The sequence below is a fragment of the Gossypium hirsutum genome, chromosome A06 (assembly GCF_007990345.1).
Source record: "Gossypium hirsutum isolate 1008001.06 chromosome A06, Gossypium_hirsutum_v2.1, whole genome shotgun sequence".
Lineage (NCBI taxonomy): Eukaryota > Viridiplantae > Streptophyta > Magnoliopsida > Malvales > Malvaceae > Gossypium > Gossypium hirsutum.
The window spans coordinates 98,248,865-98,260,962 of NC_053429.1; the positions used below are offsets into that span (position 1 = coordinate 98,248,865).

At 36.6% G+C, this 12,098-nt stretch overlaps 1 non-coding gene across 1 annotated transcript; it reads right to left on the reverse strand.

Moving 5' to 3' along the window:
- Positions 1 to 676: 676 nt before the first annotated feature.
- LOC121231335 (small nucleolar RNA R71) lies at positions 677 to 783 on the reverse strand. The gene has a single exon (XR_005929395.1). It is a non-coding gene; the product is annotated as a small nucleolar RNA R71 (small nucleolar RNA).
- Positions 784 to 12,098: the final 11,315 nt, after the last annotated feature.

Here is a 12,098-nt window from a genome sequence, read left to right on the forward strand (position 1 = left end):
GTTTTTGGCGCCGTTTCCGGGGACTGCTTTAAAATGTCATTATTTGTGAATTTGTTAGTTTTGCATTTTGGTTTAATTTTCTATTCAATTTTTAACTTAATTAATTTTTCTGTGATTATTTCAAGTGTTTATGAGTATTAACCGAATTATCGATTTACTCCTTGTAGACCTTGAGATTGAACGAACTTTTCGACAGCGAAGAAGACAAGCAAGTTAGAGAAGGACCAAGGAAATGAACTTTGAAAATGCAAATCAAAGAAACGGAGCGAACCTTGCTCAAAATCCTATCCTGATTGCTGATGATAGGGATAGAGATTTAGGATAGTATGCCATGCCAGTGTTTCATGATCTTAATCCAGGTATTAGGAGACCCGAAATTGAGGCACAACAGTTCAAGCTAAAGCCATTCATGTTCCAGATGCTTTAGACAGTGGGTCAATTTAGTGGAATGCCTATAGAAGATCCTTACCTACACTTAAGACTATTTATGGAGATGAGCAATTCTTTCAAGTTAGCCGGAGTACCCGAAGATGCATTACGATTGAAGCTGTTTCCATATTCACTAAGGGACAGGGCTTGAGCCTGGTTGAACACATTACCACCAAACTCAATTTCCACATGGCAAGAGTTAGCAGAAAGATTCCTTATGAAGTATTTCCCGCCAAGCAATAGTACTAAGTTGAGGAACGAGATCACTACTTTCCAACAAATGGGTGATGAGTCCTTGTATGAGGCATGGGAAAGATACAAAGAATTATTACGGAAGTGCCCTCATCATAGAATCCCACATTGCATCCAACTTGAGACATTTTATAATCGTCTCAATGCTCACACGAGGATGGTAGTGGACGCTTCTGCTAACGGGGCTCTCCTTTCTATGTCTTATAATGAGGCTTATGAAATCATTGAAAGGATCGCCAGCACCAATTATCAATGGCCAACCAATCGAGCAGCGTCAGGAAGACGAGTTGCTGGAATACATGAAGTAGACCCACTTACTTCACTCGCATCTCAGGTATCATCAATATCCTCAATGTTAAAAAATATTACTACAAATTGGTCTAATAGTTTTGCAGGACAGCCACCAAATCAATTTGAAAGTTTAGCTATAGCTTGTGTTTATTTTGGGGAAGGACATTTATTTGAAGAATATCTATCAAACCCAGAATCCGTGTATTACATGGGTAACCAAAACCAAAATCGAGGAAGGCAAGGACTGCAATCCAATTTCTATAACCCATCGTGGCAAAATCACCTTAATTTTTCCTGGAGTAACCAAGGGGCTAGAACCAGTAACACTTACGCCCAACCTAGACTAACACAGCCGCCTAGTTTTCCCCAACAAGTTCAGAAATCAGCTCAAGCTAAATCATCCAATAGCTTAGAGAATTTATTGAAGGCATACATGACGAAAAACAACACCACTCTAAGGAATTTAGAGAATCAAGTGGGCCAGCTTGCTACTAAACTCAGGAATCGACCACAAGGTGCTTTACCTAGTGATACAGAGAATCCGAGAAATTTGATGAATGAGCAATGCAAAGCGTTGACATTGAGGAGTGGAAAGACAGTAGAGCCCAACACCATCGAAGCTGAAAAGGAGCAAGCTGACGCTAAAGATTCAGAGGAAGTTCAACCGAGTGTTGAAATTCTAATTTCACAAGAACCAGAATCTGCAAAACCCGATAAGGTAATTTCAGAACTAGCTAATTTTGATCAACTAATAACTCCGTTAGATGCAAAATTGCCATAGAAGACGAATCAACTAGTTCCAGTAAAGAAACCACCACCACCCTACCCTCGAAAACTTCAAAAGCAGATACAGGAAATTCAATTCAAGAAGTTCCTAGACGTGCTCGACCAACTTCAGATCAACATCCCATTGGTTGAAGCACTTGAGCAAATGCCAAACTACATCAAATGCATGAAGGATATCTTGTCCAAAAAAATGAAGACTTGGAGAATTTGAGACAGTAGCTCTAACGAAGGAATGTAGTGCATATCTTCAAAACAAACTACCCGCAAAGTTGAAGGATCCTGGATGTTTTACCATCCCTTGCAACATTGGAGCAACATATTGTGGTAAGGCATTATGTGACTTGGGTTCGAGTATTAACTTGATGCCTATGTCAATATTTAGGAAGTTGGGGATAGGTGAAGTTAGACCTACTACGGTTACACTTCAATTAGCAGATCGGTCCTTAGCACATCCAGAAGGAAAAATTGAGTATGTATTGGTACGTGTAGATAAATTTATCTTCCATGTTGATTTTTTTATTCTAGACTTTGAAGCAGACAAAGAAGTGCCAATTACCTTAGGAAGACTATTCTTAGCAACCGGAAGGACCCTTATCAATGTGCAGAAGGGGAGCTTACTATTCGTGTTTAGGATGATCAAGTAACATTTAACGTTTTTAAGTCTATACAATTTCCTGACACAATTGATAATTATTCTACAATATCTGATTTATAGGATTTAATAGTGGAGAAGGAGCTCAACTATGTTGAGGATCCGTTGGAACAAATTTTGACATCAAACCCTCCGAATGATAAAGAGAAGGATGAAGACTTAGTGTTGTTAGAAGCTAATCAAAAGGGATTTAATCTGTAATCTCGTTTTGAATCTTTGGAATTAGAGAAAAGGGATTATGCCCAACCAAAAGCATCAATCAATGAGCCACCTAAATTAGAACTCAAGGTACTACCTTCACACTTAAAATATGTTTATTTAGGTAACGCTTTTATTTTTCCTGTGATTGTTTCAGCAAAATTAACTAGTGAGCAAGAAGAGAAACTCGTCCTGATGTTGAAACAATTCAAGAAGGCTATCGGATGGACTATAGCCAATATGCACGTTATTATTCCATCTGTATGCATGCACAAGATCATACTAGAAGATGGCGAAAAAGGGTCGATTGATGGAAAATGAAGATTGAACCCCATTATGAAAGATGCAGTAAAGAAAGAAATCATCAAGTGGTTAGATGCGGGTATAATTTACCCCATCTCAGATAGTTCATGGGTAAGTCCGGTCTAGTGCGTGCCAAAGAAAGGAGGTATCATGGTCGTTGAAAACAAGAATAATGAGTTGATATCGACTAGAACAGTTATGCGATGGAGAATTTGCATCGATTACTGGAAGCTGAACAAGGCAACTAGGAAAGATCACTTTCCTTTTATGTTTTTGGATCAGATGCTAGATAGACTCACAGGGAGAGACTATTACTATTTTTTCAATGGATACTCGGGGTATAATCAGATTATAGTAGCACCGAAAGATCAACACAAGATAACATTCACCTGCCCGTATGGTACATTTGCATTTAGACGCATGTCATTTGGTTTATGTAATGCACCTGCTACATTTCAAATATGTATGATGTCTGTTTTTACTGATGTGGTTGAGAAATATTTGGAAGTCTTTATGGATGATTTTTCAGTATTTGGAGATACATATGATGATTGCCTAGCCAATCTAGGCAAGGTACTAAGGTGATGTGAAGAAACAAACCTCGTACTCAACTGGGAAAAGTGCCAATTCATGGTACGAGAAGGGATTGTTCTAGGGCATCGGATAACAAGACATGGAATAGAAATAGATAGAGCAAAGGTAGATGTTTTATAGAAACTCCCACCTCGAACATCTGTAAAGGGTGTTAGGAGCTTTTTGGGCCACGTCGGTTTCTATCGAAGATTCATCAAGGACTTCTCCAAAATTGCTAAACCCTTATGCAAATTATTAGAGAAGGACATGATGTTCAAGTTTTATGAAGAGTGCTTAAGAGCTTTCAACAATTTGAAGAGTCGATTAGTTTTGGTACCCATTATCGTCATACAAGATTGGGATTTGTGATTTGAATTGATGTGTGATGTAAGTTACTTTGCGATAGGAGCTGTCATGGGTCAGCGAAGGAACAAAGTTTGTCATCCCATCTACTACACAAGTCAAACTCTAACAGGAGCTCAACTGAATTATACAGTAACAGAAAAAGAGTTACTTGCTATTGTGTTTGCTTTTGACAAGTTTCAATCTTATCTTGTAGGTACCAAAGTGACTGTCTATACGGACCACTCGGTAATTAAGTACTTACTTTTCAAGAAAGACGCTAAGCCGAGACTGATCCAATAGGTGCTTCTACTTCAAGAGTTTGATTTAGAAATTCAAGATCAAAAGGGAGTAGAAAATCAAGTAGTAGATCACTTGTCCAGATTGAAGCTGCAAGAAGGGAACTCTCCTCTTATACCAATTCGAGAAATGTTTCCAGATGAACACATACTGAAGGTAAATCATGTCCATAATACCCCTTGGTTTGCTGATATTGCTAACTTTTTAGCTTGTGGTTTGATGCTGATTGATAAGACGTATCATTAAAAGAAAAAGTTTCTTCACGATGTGAAATACTATTTCTAGGAAGAGCCGTACTTGTTTAATAAAAAAGATGATAATTATTAATATATAATTATATTCATTATAATATATATTAATTATTATCAACTTTATATAGAGTTAGGATTAGTTTTAATTTAATCATATTTTATTTGATAAGTTTTTATCTTAATAAATTAATAGCAATTAATAATTTAATATGTATTTTATTAATTATTAATTATTGTTAACTCTAAGTAGAATTAGAACTTAGAATTTTTAATTATTAATTTTTTCTAAGAATTCTATTTCGACTCTTATTTCCCTTATTATAAATACCACCAACCTTCTCCATAATTTATCACTCAAAACCCCAAAAACACCCAAACCTTTAAGTGTCGCAAGCCCCTAGCCGATAGCCTCATTCGGCCAGCAGTAGCTCATACACACGGTGTGCGACTATCCAGCACCAGCAGATCACCTGGCTTGCTCATTGGTAACACATTAGCTTCAGCTCTAGCGCTCAATAGGCCTACTTGCAAGGAATCGCACATCCCACGCTGTGTCCAGCCCCAACCCATATGCGCCTGTGACAGCCCAAAATTTACCCTAGTCGGGAAGTGGTTTCGGGACCACAAGACCGAGTCGTAAAAATAATTACTTGCTATATTCTATGCTTATTATGTGTGAACATGAGTATGTGGAAGTTTCACTCCCTAATTTTACCAATTGCATGAGAAATTATTAATTGGGATCAATTTGAGACATTGTAAAAATATGATAGTCTAATTCAAATGGTCTATTAGTGCATGTACCAAAAAGAGTGGTTTTGCATGTCAAATTGCCCAAAAGATGATGGGTGGCCGGCCAAGGAGTGATGGTGCTCCACTTATTCCAATTTATTATGTTTTGTTTAGTTAACAAATGATGGGATTAATAATAGAAAAGGGAACAAAAAAAAAAGGTGTCATACTTGCCATCACCTAGCCGAAAAACCAAGAAAAAAAGAAGGGGAGAAAGGAACTTGGGAGGGATTCGGCCATTGCTTGCCTAGGGAGAGTGTTTGATGTTGTGGCATGAAAAATGAGGGAGGTTGAATGCTTAATAAGGAGGGAAGAAGGAGTGTTCATATTTTCTTTCTTTTGCAATTGTTCTAACTAGAGGAAGAAGGGGAAACAAGATTCGGCCAAGGTGGTCCTTTAGACCAAGGTATGTTTAATGTTGTCTTAGAGATGCATGCATGTTTTAAATAGCCCATGTTCAAACCTTGAACCTTGTTGATAACATGAGCGATCGGTCATGAGAAAGTGTTCAAGGAAAGGTTGTTGATGAAAGAAATTAATGTGTTAAGAGATTATATGAAACTTATTCATGTTTATATATGTTATATGCAACGAAAATGGTTGATGATTTTGGAGGTGATTAGCTTGAATCGGCCACGGTATATCCATAAACACGATCTATGCTTGTTATGTTACTCATGGTTAAAACAATTCGGCTAGGACATTCGGCCATGGATGGTTGTATTTCTTTGATGTTGTTTTTGATGCTTTAGGGCATTGAGGGTTGATTATAGATGAGGTGAGTTTCTTGATTTAAAATTTGATGGATGTTAAGCTAATTGGGCAACCAAAGGTTCAATATTTTTGTTATGAGGTCATATGTGCATTTCGGCCATGGTCCTTGCTTGAATATGAGATTTGTAATGTGATTTTCCTAAATTGTCTATGAATTTGGTTGTTGATTTCATGGTAATGGTATATTGAATCCATGAGAATTTAGTAAGGTTGCATTCGGCAACTTACTTGAAATTAAAAATCGATGTCTAAGCTTAGGTGATTTCGATGATGATATATGTGTATATACATAAGTATATTTAGTTGATTCGGCTTTGGTAGTTGCATGAGATTATTAGCCGAATATACTAACATACATATACATGTGAGATTGGATTGTAAATATTTAGCAAGGTGGTTAAACTAGTTAAATTATTGATATAGCTCAAGGAGCTAAAGGAGGTGAATCGAGCAAAGGCAAAGAAAAGGTTATCGAGTAGCCGAGTTGGAACCGTCTTACCCAACACGAGGTAAGTCATTAAGCATGTAGTTGGTATTATTTCAATGGTCATAATGTTGTGTATTGATGCTGAATGGAATGAATAAATGTACATATATATATGCATGTACGTATGTGATGATGAAATTGTTGAATGAAATAAAAGAGGTAAGATGTAATGAGTTGTTGATCTCGGCACTAAACGTGCGGGATAACCATTTATGACCATGAGATTGGCGCTAAGTGCGCGGGATTAAATTGTACAGCACTAAGTGTGCGATTCGACTTTGTTGCACTAAGTGTGCGAAATGAATATGATGCACTAAGTGTGCGAATTGACCATGCGGCACTAAGTGTGCGAGTCTGACTATGTAGCACTAAGTGTGCGATTTGATTACGTGGCACTAAGTGTGCGAGTTGATTATATAGCGCTGAGTGTGCGGGCTCAATACACATTCGTGAATCATTATGGACACTATGTGTGCGACACTATTGAGCTGATCGCGGACAGCGGATCGGGTAAGTGTCTTGAGTACATGGCTAATATGTGCTATGCGTATACTTGGTGTTGAGCTCGGTAAGTTGAATCTATGTGACAACTATACTTGAAGTCACGTACATAAAAATTTATCGTAGGATGGGTGAAAGGCCGTTTTGTGGTTTGATTGTAACGAAAATAAATTGATTTATGAAAATGCTTCAATGTCCTATGGATGAGTATATGAATTGTGAATGCATGAATTGATATGAAATTGAATCGGTAGGTTGGAGGAACTATGGCATGGTTCGGTATGGATGGAGTAAATTGTCTCATTCCATTTTGTTCCTCTTGTGATAATGTTATTGATGTATAGTAGAGCATTGCTTATGACTTACTGAGTTATAAACTCACCCGGTGTTTCCTTGTCACCCATTATAGGTTGCTTGGACTCATCAATTTTTGCGGGGTCGGGCCGTCATCGAAGTCATCACACCGGATAGCTAGTTTTGGTACTTTCTTCTTAGTGTGCTTAGAAGATCATTTTGGCATGTATAAGCTAGTACGTTGTGTTTGAATTATGGCATGTAAACTTTAAGCCATGCGAAAATGGCACGAATGTTCGATTGAGTTGGATCGAGGGTAGGCATGAAATGGACCTAGTTACTTTCGTAACAGATGCTGGCAGCAGCAGTGTCATGAGATTGAAAAATCACTAAAAATAGTAGGAGTGGAATTAATTGATGAATAAATTACGTAATCGAAGCTCGATGAGTCTGTTTTCATGAGGAAGTAACGAAAAGATCATATGGGCAGTATATTAAGAGATAATCAGATTTTAGTGGGACAGGGCCAGAACGGTTTCTGGATTCCCTGCTCCGACTTTGGAAATTCATTATAAATTAACCAGAGATAATTAGGGGTTGTACCATATATTTGCAGATTCCTCTCTGAGTCTAGTTTCCATAGAAATAAACGGCAACAGTATTGAAGCCCCGTGCAGGGAGATATCCCAGTCGTAATGGGCAAAGGTCAGTGTAGTCGACCCCTGCAACTTGGGGAACTTTGACTAATAAACTGTACTAATTGGCCCAACCAAAAATTCTAGAAAAAAATACATAGATGGGCACATGAGTCTAGTTTCTGGGAAAAATTACGAAACTGATTTTCGAGTTACGAAACTCAAGATATGATTTTTAAAACGACTAGTACACAGATTGGGCAGTGTCTGGAAAATAAATTTTGTAAGAGGTTAAAGCCAGTTAACACCTCGTGTTCGACCCCGATGTCGGTTTCGGGTTCGGGGTGTTACAGCGCCAATGCTGCCTGTTGTTGTGTAGCTGCTCCCACCAGGTTGCGTCGCTTCTTGGCCTTACTTGATGCATCCGCTTGTTGCCCAACATCCATGCGGCATCAACCCGATTACTCACACCACCCTTTCACCCATCCTCAGCCAAAAACCCCCTAACCTATTCTTATTTGCCAACTTTTGTTTCATAAATTATTTTCCTTAGGAGCTTTTAATTTTTACGAAAAAGGTGGTAATATCGAATTTTCTCTTAAATTTTAATTTTACTCTAATAATTAATTTTTCATTTTATTGAACCATTAATAATTTTTATTAATTAAATTTTTGAGAAAATAATTTTTCCTATCTTTTGTTCAGGTTAATCATGCCTCACAAGAGAACTCATGCCTGTGCCCAAATTGATGAAACACAAAACAAGTTCAATTGTGAAGAAGCAGATGCAGCCAGAGAAAGGCTTTACGTTGAAAAATAGCAACTACAAAGACTTTATGGCATGTATTCGTCAAGTTGCTGAAGCCCCCAATTGGGAATTGTTTTATGAGAAGAGACCTAGTGTGGATGAGGAGTTAGTGCGTGAATTATATGCCAATTTAACCACATGCGAGTTGACAAAAGTTCCAGTTCACAGAATCAAGTACTAATAACTTTAAACGCTATTAGTAAGTTCTTTGAATTGCCTGATTTCAAAAACGACGAATATTTTTCCTTGATGAGCAATATAGAGCCTAAAAATTTGTAAGAAATTCTCTCAAGGAACTTACAGTTCCAGGTTCTAAGTGGACTGTGTCAAAGCAAGGAATCCACACTTGTCGAAGAGAATATTTGACACCACTCGAGAAGGTATGATTCTATTTTATCCGTTTCAGCCTTATGCCTAGCTCAAATGGCACTACAATTTCATTAGAGCAAATGGTCTTATTATACTCGATTTTAACTGGAAAGACCATTGATGTGGGAAAAATCATCCTAAGAGAAATGCGGAATTGTGCTGTTAGACGTTCTGGCCCAGCCTACTTTCCCTTTATGATAACAATTTTGTGCTTGAAAGCTAAAATTCTTGCAAACGTAAAGAAGATAGGCTATAGCCCGGGCACAATCACAGATTGGGACCTCTACTGAACAGTTGGAGATTCTGTTCTATAGCAGCGAATTGAAGAAAGTGAGGATCCCGAAGGAGAAGAAGAAGATCCCACATAAATCAAGCCAATGCAATCAGGTGAAGTCCCTGATAAGGTGGAACCAATGGAACCAGAAGTTGAACCTGATAATGAAACTTCAATATTCAGAGCTCAACCACCTAGCCCAGATCTTCGAGATGAGAGTTGATGGACATAATGCAGCATATGCAATGGCAGCAACAAGCTTACTGGAGATACTAAAAAATAATGGATGACTCGATGAGAAGTGCTCTTAAGAAAGTATACAATGACCCATTTATTTTTGTGCCTGAATTTCTAGATTTTATATTTGAACCATGGAGTCTATTGTCGAAGAAAGAACGAAACGATTCATGCAAAAGCAATAATGATGAAGCAAAAGATGAGTCGAATTCGGAAGGATCTGCAAATAAATAAAAGGGAGGATCTTGACTTTATTTTATTTTTGTTTTTAGGTTATTTTAGGATTAAGATAGTTAGGAATTTTTATTCTTGCATAATAAAATAAGAGAGGAAAATCATAAATAAAATTTGAGAAAGTCACAAAGTATAAAGTGTGGCAATAGGTATATACATGTCTAGGATTGGATCTAGAGAGAGCTTGGTACTTAAGTGGTTAATTTGACTCACCTTCTCTTTTCTAGAATCCTACCTGGTGTATAGTATCTATTCACTTTAAATAATGAGGACATTGTTCATCTTAAGTAGGGGGATCAAAAAATTGAATTATTTCCACTCAGAATAAATTTTTCTTATAATTATGATTAGGATAAATTTTGTTCAATAATTGGAAATTTTGTTAAGTATGCTAAACTTCAGTATAAATAAAGTTCTATTATTTCAATAAATTATTATGTTAGCTTAATAATGATATGAATGTATTTTTAATAAAGCATGCAAATCGTACCATAAATTTTTAGGTCCTTACGAAAGTTAGGCATGCATGAAAGTTTAAGTCTTTAGAATTGACTTAGTAGTTTCTTGGGGCAAAATCCTTGGAAGCATGGAACATTGAAAATGATTTAGGAAACTTTTGTTTGCACCGTTTGAGCCTTTCAAGCCAACCATGATGAAAATTTTTATCCTTTGAAACCCAACTTTGAGACTATATGGCCTAATTCTATACGAACCCTTGCAAATTTAGCCATCATTTTTCTCGTAACTATCTTAAAATTGTCCGAAATACTAGACTCAGTACTATTCAATGTATTCTTTAAAAAATAAGTTTGGGGGATTTGAAAAGAAGTATCAAATGCTCTAAATTTGTAGTACATTCAGTAAAATGCTTGAATTTAAAAAGAAAAAAGAAAAAAAGAGCATGAGTTCTTAAAATAAGATGTACACAAGAGCATGTGAAAGCAAAGAAAGTTGATCTATTGAAGGTAATTGTTTTGAAGGTCCGATGCAAGCTGAGTCTAGGGTTTAAAAGCCTAAATTTATCTATCTTTTACCTACCCTTAAGCCCAGCCACGTTACAACCTAGTTAAAGACCTAGTGATTCAAAGTTCCAATGCTACCTACATTAGTGAAGAGAAATTGCTACGTACAATATATGAAGACATAAGTTAAACTTAATGATTGCAGCTTAATCTTGAATAAAGGGAATAAAATTACATGGTAAGGTTTAACATGACTTTATTAGGAAGCATTTAGTCTAATTTTTGCTATCATAATAGTTGTTGAGATTAATTTGAATGATATGTATACTAAAGTAGCATAACTGTCAATTCTTATCTTTGAGCATAAGTATATTAAATTCATAATTTTGAGAAAAATGTTGTTCTGAAGGAATTTTTCAAAGGTGTTTCCGAGGAATTCTTTTCAATTTGTGCATTACTCGGGACGAGCAATGAATTAAGTTTGGGGTGTGAAAACACAAAAATTTACACACTTTTTCATACCCTTTTTAACTTAAATTCATGTGAATTCGGTTAAATTCTTGTCGAAAAATAATTAATTATTATAAAATAATTAAATTGAACTTAAATTATGAACATGTTGAATTTTAATTAATTTTATAATTAACTTTGATTAATTTTGGTTATTTTCGATAGAATTGTACAAAGGGCGAAAAATGGCTCGGCAGACACCGCTAGAAGCACAAAACCAAGAAGCAATTTGAAGTACCGAGACAAATTAATTTCCAGCCTAAGACGGTCCAAAATTATGTGTATTAATTCATAATTTAATTAATTTTAATTTATATCCAAGTTAATTTGGGTTAATAAATTATTATTAATTAATTATGAAAAAATTGTCCGATTGAACCGAACCGAGCGAGTCGAATAGGCCAAGAAAAGGACAGCCCAAAACCGTCCAAGTGCTGACCCAATTCAGCTCATTAGCTGAATTTTTTAAGCTTCAAAAAGCCCTTGATGACTTGTTCAAATTCCAATTCAGCCTCAAGCCATATTTAGCAAAGTTGAAGCCATCAACTTTGCCACATAGGTGCCTAGCCAAGGGGTGGCTCTTTGGCCGCTATTTTTAGCAAATTTTAGCTGCCACATTCAGCTATAAAAACCCCCATTGGCTGATCATTCAAAGCATCCCTCATTCATTCACATCTCTTCTCTCCTCTCTCGCTTTCTCCTCTCATTTTCCCTTTCAAAATCCCTTTCTCTCTTGCCGATTTCTCCTCTTGGAAAAGGGGCATCCATCAGCCATTTTGGAGCAACATCGAAGTGTTCATAGCAACCTTGATCGGCAAGGACAATAGAGAATGGAGATGGAGAA